The sequence below is a fragment of the Arachis hypogaea genome, chromosome 6 (genome assembly GCF_003086295.3).
Source record: "Arachis hypogaea cultivar Tifrunner chromosome 6, arahy.Tifrunner.gnm2.J5K5, whole genome shotgun sequence".
Lineage (NCBI taxonomy): Eukaryota > Viridiplantae > Streptophyta > Magnoliopsida > Fabales > Fabaceae > Arachis > Arachis hypogaea.
The window spans coordinates 32,184,686-32,192,100 of record NC_092041.1 but is presented as its reverse complement, the minus strand read 5'-3'; the positions used below and the strand labels follow the sequence as shown (position 1 = coordinate 32,192,100).

General features: G+C 38.0%; 1 non-coding gene across 1 annotated transcript; it reads right to left on the bottom strand.

Annotated features, from left to right (window-relative positions):
- Positions 1 to 6,891: 6,891 nt before the first annotated feature.
- On the bottom strand, positions 6,892 to 6,995 carry LOC112699626 (small nucleolar RNA R71). Its single transcript, XR_003152569.1, has one exon. It is a non-coding gene; the product is annotated as a small nucleolar RNA R71 (small nucleolar RNA).
- Between the last annotated feature and the right edge of the window lie 420 nt (positions 6,996 to 7,415).

Here is a 7,415-nt window from a genome sequence, read left to right as displayed (position 1 = left end):
TTTATTAGTTTTTAGTTAAAATTCACTTTTCTGGACTTTACTATGAGTTTGTGTGTTTTTCTGTGATTTCAGGTATTTTCTGGCTGAAATTGAGGGACCTGAGCAAAAATCTGATTCAGAGGCCAAAAAGGACTACAGATGCTGTTGGATTCTGACCTCCCTGCACTCGAAGTGGATTTTCTGGAGCTACAGAAACCCAATTGGCGCGCTCTCAACGGTGTTGGAAAGTAGACATCCTGGGCTTTCCAGAAATATATGATAGTCCATACTTTGCCCAAGATTTAATGGCCCAAACCGGCGTTCAAAGTCACCTCAAGAAATCCCAGCGTTAAACGCTGGAACTGGCACCCAAATGGGAGTTAAACGCCCAAACTGGCATGAAAGCTGGCGTTTAACTCCAAGAAGAGTCTCTGCACGAAAAATGCTTCAATACTCAGCCCAAGCACACACCAAGTGGGCCCGGAAGTGGATTTTTATGTCATTTACTCAATTCTATACACCTTAGGCTACTAGTTCTTATAAGTAGGACCTTTTGCTATTGTATTAGAGACTTTGGTAGCTATCTTCATTTTTATGCTATCTTAGATCATTGGGAGGCTGGCCATTCGGCCATGCCTAGACCTTATGCTTATGTATTTTCAACGGTGGAGTTTCTACACACCATAGATTAAGGTGTGGAGCTCTGCTGTACCTCGAGTATTAATGCAATTACTATTGTTCTTCTATTCAATTCCGCTTGTTCTTGTTCTAAGATATCACTTGTTCTTCAACTTGATGAATGTGATGATCTGTGACACTCATCATCATTCTCACCCATGAACAAAGTGACTGACAACCACTCTTGTTCTACAAGCAACTAAGGCCATAGTGAATGTCTCTTGGATTCCTGATTGCACGATGCATGGTTGATCGCCTGACAACCGAGTGCTCGCCTGACAAACGAGCCAACCATTCCGTGAGATCAGAGTCTTCGTGGTATAGGCGAGAACTGATGGCAGCATTCAAGAGAATCCGGAAGGTCTAACCTTGTCTGTGGTATTCTGAGTAGGATTCAATGACTGAATGACTGTGACGTGCTTCAAACTCCTGAGGGCGGGGCGTTAGTGACAGACGCAAAAGAATCACTGGATTCTATTCCGGCCTGATTGAGAACCGACAGATGAATTCCGCTATGCTGTGACAGAGCATATGCAATCGCTTTCACTTAGAGGATGGGAGGTAGCCACTGACAACGGTGAAACCCTTGCTTAAGCTTGCCATGGAAAGGAGTAAGAAGGATTGGATGAAGGCAGTAGGAAAGCAGAGAGACGGAAGGGAAGGCATCTTCATGCGCTTATCTGAAGTTCCTACCAATAAATTACATAAGTATCTCTACCTTTATCTTTTATGTTATTTTCGTTCATCACCATATACATTTGAGTTTGCCTGACTAAGATTTACAAGATGACCATAGCTTGCTTCAATACTAACAATCTCCGTGGGATCGACCCTTACTCACGTAAGGTTTATTACTTGGACGACCCAGTGCACTTGCTGGTTAGTTGTGCGAAGTTGTGTAATGCCATGGTATTGAGCTCCCACGTTTTTGGAGCCATTACTGGGGATTATGAGAGTTGTGAAAAAGTATAGTTCACAATTTCGCGCACCAATTATCAGCACTTGTAAGTGTCTGACCCCTCATAGGCGTTTGAATGCCGAAATCATTCCTCTCTGGGCTCTTACTATATTCAGAGGGATTTTGGGTAGCAGTCTGCTCATCCTCTATTATTTGTTCTTTTCTTGGCTTTCTGCTGCTTTCAGTTGAGGTATTCAATGTTTTTGCACTCCTTAATTGAACTGTTTGGCACTCTTCTGTAATCTGTTTTGATAACTGTAGTCTTGTCTGGTCAAGTTGTGCTTCCATGTTCTTGTTAGCATCCTTAGTGTCTTGTAACATCTCTTTAAATTCTGTCAACTGTTATGTCAGATAACATAATTGCTGATTGATTTCAGCAACTTGTTCTAGAGGACTAAGTTCAGTGGATACTGCCTTAGCCTCTTCTTTTATGGAGGACTCACTACTTAAGTACAAATGCTGATTTCTAGTAACTGTATCAATGAGCTCTTAAGCCTCTTCAATTTTTTTTCTCATGTGTATAGATCCACTAGCTGAGTGGTCTAGAGATATCTGAGCCTTTGCTGTAAGCCCGTAGTAGAAGATATCTAACTGCACTAATTCTGAAAACATTTCAGAGGGGCATTTCTTTAGCATCTCTCTGTACCTCTCCCAAGCATTGTAAAGGGATTTATTATCCTCTTGTTTAAAGCCTTGGATGTCCAGCCTTAGCTGTGTCATCTTTTTAGGAGGGAAATATTGACTCAGGAATTTGTCTGACAACTGTTTCCATGTTCTTATGCTAGCTTTAGGTTAGTTATTTAACCACCTCTTAGCTTGGTCTTTTACAGCAAATGAAAATAGTAATAATCTGTAGACATCCTAATCTACTTCCTTATCATGTACTGTGTCAACAATTTGTAAGAACTATACCAGAAACTCAGTAGGTTCTTCCTGTGGAAGACCGGATTACTGGCAATTTTGCTACACCATGATAATGAGTTGAGGATTCAACTCAAAACTATTGATTCCGATGGAGGGAATACAGCTACTACTCCTATATGAAGCAGTAGTGGGATTAGCATATGACCCCAGAGTCCTTCTGGACTGTTCATTTCCACTTAAGTCCATGATGGAGAAAGAGAGATGATGTGGATTTATTTTATTATATTTATTTATGAAATTTTTTTTGAAATAATAAAATAAAATAAAATAAATAAAATAAATAAAAAAATTTTGAAAATATTTTATGAGGACTTTCGAAAAAGTGAGGAGAGAGAAAGTGGTTAGGATGTTTTTGAAAAAAATATGATTTTAAAAATCTTAAAAGGGTATGATTTAAAAAATTTTGACTAAGTCAACCCAAGGGATTCGAAAATTATGAGCAATTAAAGGAAAAGAAATTTTTTGATTTTTGAATTTTATTATGAAAGAGAAAAATACACAAAAGACACAAGACTTAAAATTTTTAGATCTAATGCTCCTTGTTTTTCAAAAATTTTAGAGGGAAAATACCAAGGAACACCAAACTTTAAAATTTTAAGATCAAAACACAAGGATGACTCAAGAACACCTTGAAGACTCACAAGAACAACAAGAACAAAATTCAAAGACTCAAGAACACCAAACTTAAAACTTTTAGAAAACTAAAAATAAATTTTCGAAAATTAAAGAAAAATAACAAGAGAACACCAAACTTAAAAGTTTGACACAAGATTTAATCAAATAAAAATTATTTTTGAAAAAATTTTAAAAGGAAGATACCCAATTACCAAGAACACAAGCACAACGCTCTAGCCAACTGAGCTATAAATTTATCGTGTTTTAAAAAGGTATTTAATATATATAATTTTTTGAATACTGATAATTTGAAATGCACAAGAAAAACAAGAAAAGACACAAAACAAGAAAAACTAAAGATCAAACAAGAAAAATAGCAAGAACGACTTGAAGATCAATTAAGAACAATGAACACAAACTCGAAAATTTAAAGGAAAATAAAAATATGCAATTGACACCAAACTTAAAATATGAGACTAAACTCAAACAGAAGACTCGAAGAAAAATTAAAAATAAATAACGAAAAATAGTATTTTTAAAAGATTTTTTTGAAAGAAAAATAGCAGATGCAATTGATGCCAAGGCATCTTAGGCTAGTTTCACTAGCATTTTTCTGTTAGTTTTAGTTGTTTTATGCATTTTCTTGAGCTTAAAGTAACCAAGAATGGTTAAATGAACAACAAAGCAATGAACCATCCAAAGCAGTATGATTTTGATGCAAATTTCATGAGTTTTTAGTGATATTACTTGAATGCTATGAATGGAAGAATTCTCATGAAATTTTGCAAGACTTTGATGCAGTTGTTTGGATGATTTCAGGGAAGAAGAGGCTAGGCAAGGAAGCAACAAAATCAATAAAGGAAGCTTGAAGATCACATGTGGAGTTTAAGTTCCAGTTTAAGCTTAAACTGGAACTTAAACTGCCAAGCCATATAATGCTGAAAGTGGCGTTTAACCTCCAGTTTAACCTTAAACTGGAAGTTAAACGCCAGAATAAGAAATGCACCAAAGCTGAAAGTGGCGTTTAACCTCCAGTTTAAGGTTAAACTGGAAGTTAAACGCCAGAATCATGAAAGCTGAGAAATACTGAAACTGGCGTTTAACCTCCAGTTTAACCTTAAACTGGAAGTTAAACGCCAGAATAAGAAAGGCACCAAAGGAGCATTTCCACGTTTAAGCTCCAGTTTAACCTTAAACTGGAGCTTAAACGTGTTCGACCCAAATCATGCACCAGGAAGCCATTTCCACGTTTAAGCTCCAGTTTAAGCTTAAACTGGAGCTTAAACGTGTTCGACATTTCACACTCCTGGGCTCCTTTCTTCATTTCCACGTTTAAGCTCCAGTTTAACCTTAAACTGGAGCTTAAACGTGTTCGATCACAATTTGCCTCCAGGGTTGCTTTCTCATTTCCACGTTTAAGCTTCAGTTTAACCTTAAACTGAAGCTTAAACGTGTTCGACCATTCCACACTCCGTAGTTGCTTTCTTCCATTTCCAAGTTTAAGCTTCAGTTTAACCTTAAACTGAAGCTTAAACGTGCTTGAATTATACCACCTCCAGGAGTGTCCAACGTTTAAGTTGCAGTTTAAGCTTAAACTGCAACTTAAACGCCACTTTTTGAAAGGGTTTCTGGGCCAAATATATTGAAGTTTAAGTTAGCATTTGAGCACCAAACATTAACTTAAACGTATTATGGTATGAAACCCAATTGAATATCATGGTTTATGGGATTGGGCCTGAAGAATTGATGAGTCTGGAATTTCAATTTGTTGAGTCATGTGTCATTACTTGATTATCACTAAGTTTGCTCAATGAATGTTACAGAATTGGATCACAGCCTCATCAGGATTTTGGACCATAAACCCAAAGCAAAAGGAAATCAGGGAAAGGCCTCAAAGCCCATGAAACACAACAGAAGCTCAATTTAGAAAGTGTATAAATAGGATAGAATTTAAGTTAGTGAGGACTTTTTTTTACACTTGGGAACTTTTGGATCATTTTGCTAGTTTTCATACTCTTTGTAATTGAATTCAGAGCTATGATTCACTAAACCCCTTTCATTGGGTTAGGGAGCTCTATTGTAATTCAATGAATCAATAATAGTTTTTATCTTCTTCTTCAATCTTTTCTCTTGAATTTTGTTAGAAAGCTTCTCGATCTAATTCCATTGGTTAGTTGTCTTGGGAAAGAAACTATCCATAATTGGAATCCTTCGGAACCTTGGGAAAGGAATGGAGGATTCATGCTAGAGAAGCTTTCTCACAGTGAATTGGATTGGGGTTTGGATGGATATTGTGACATGTAATCCTACCAAATTGTGGTTCATGAAACTGTGTGGTATAATCAGAGATCGAGCATCATCTCTTCTTATGAACATTTAAACCAAGGGATTGGGAATCTGTTTGTTTTTAGAGAGAATTGGTGAGCCAAGGGATTGGGATCCAATCATAGAAGATTGCCAAGCAAAATTCAATGAATGCATTGGTTGAGGAAGGGATAAAGATGTGTTGATTCGGAGATCTCAATATCTCCTGAAACCCAATGAATTCCCCATTTCTGATCTACACTTTCTCTTTATATTCTGCAATTAAATTCATGCAATCACCCCCATCCCTTTTTAATTTCAGCACTTTAACTTCTCGCTCTTTAATTCATGCAATTTAAGATTCCGCAATTCTCATCTAAATCTTGATTCCGCTCAACTAGAACAAACTTCTAATCCGAATTGCTCATTCAACCAATCCTTGTGGGATTCGACCTCACTCTATTGTGAGTTTTTACTTGACGATAACCGGTGCACTTGCCGGAAGGAATTTTTGCCGATTGTGCAATTTCCTAAATCGTAGCATATCAAGTTTATGCTAGTATCAAGTTTATGGCGCCGTTGCCGGGGATTGGTTTTCGATTGACAATTTTCAAATTGGAAGTTAACTAGATTGAGCATTTTTCTTGTTTTGATAATTTAGTTCAAGTTACTTGTTGAATTTTAATTTCTGCACTCTGTTATTTGCTTTTTCTTTCTTATGCCTTTCAATTCAGGCAACTAACTCACTGACCCACTAACTATTTGAATTAATTCCTCAACTGCTCTAACCATACTCTTCCATTAACCAAGAGTATTCCACTTGTTTGTTGCTTGTGGTGTGTTCTTGTATGACAGGTAGGAGAGGAGAGACAACAACTCCTCCATATACCGAACCAGAGAGGACCCTTCATAAACTTAGAAGGGAAGCAAGAGGGAAAAGAGTACTGAGAGAAGAAGAATCTGAAGGAGAATCTGAGGACAACTTTGAGGAAGCTCTAGATCTCAACATGGATAGAGAAGTTCACAACCATGAGAGGGCTGATGGAAACAATGCCATTCCTGAGAGGAGGGTTCTTGGTTCATACATAAACCCAACCTCTGGGAATTGTGGTAGCAGCATTCAGAAACCACCCATTCAGGCCAACAATTTTTAACTCAAACCACAGTTAATATCATTGGTGGAGGATCATTGTTCATTTGGTGGGAGTGCTAATGAAGACCCAAACCAACATCTCACAAAATTCCTGAGAATTTGCGACACTGTGAAGTCCAATGGAGTCCAGGAAGATGCCTATAAACTGCTCTTGTTCCCATTTTCACTTAGGGACAAGGCAGCTAAGTGGCTGGAATCATTCCCAAGGGGGAGCCTAACAACCTGGGATGAGGTGGAAAGCAAGTTTCTGGCACGTTTCTACCCCCCACAAAAGGTCAATAGGCTTCGATCTGAGGTTCAGACTTTTAGACAACAAGATGGTGAAACTCTCTACGAGGCATGGGAGAGGTTCAAAGAATTGACAAGGAAATGCCCACCAGACATGTTCCATGACTGGGTGCAATTGCATATTTTCTATGATGGACTGTCTTATGAATCAAGGAAGGCTGTAGACCATTCATCAGGAGGTTCATTGAACAGGAAAAAGACTGTGGAAGAAGCCATTGAAGTGATTGAGACAGTGGCTGAGAATGAGTACTACTATGCTTCAGAGAGGCACAATACTAAGGGAGTCATGGAGCTGAACCATGTTGATACAATTCTAGCCCAAAACAAGGTGTTTGCCAAGCAACTAGCAGAGCTCACCAGGAAATTAGACACAAAGCAAGTGGCTGAAATACACACACAAGATCAAGAGGAAGTAAGCACTGAAGGAGGTGATTGGGAAGAGGTCAACTATGTGGGAAATCAACAAAGGCAACCATATGATCCACATTCCAACACTTACAACCCAGGATGGAAAAA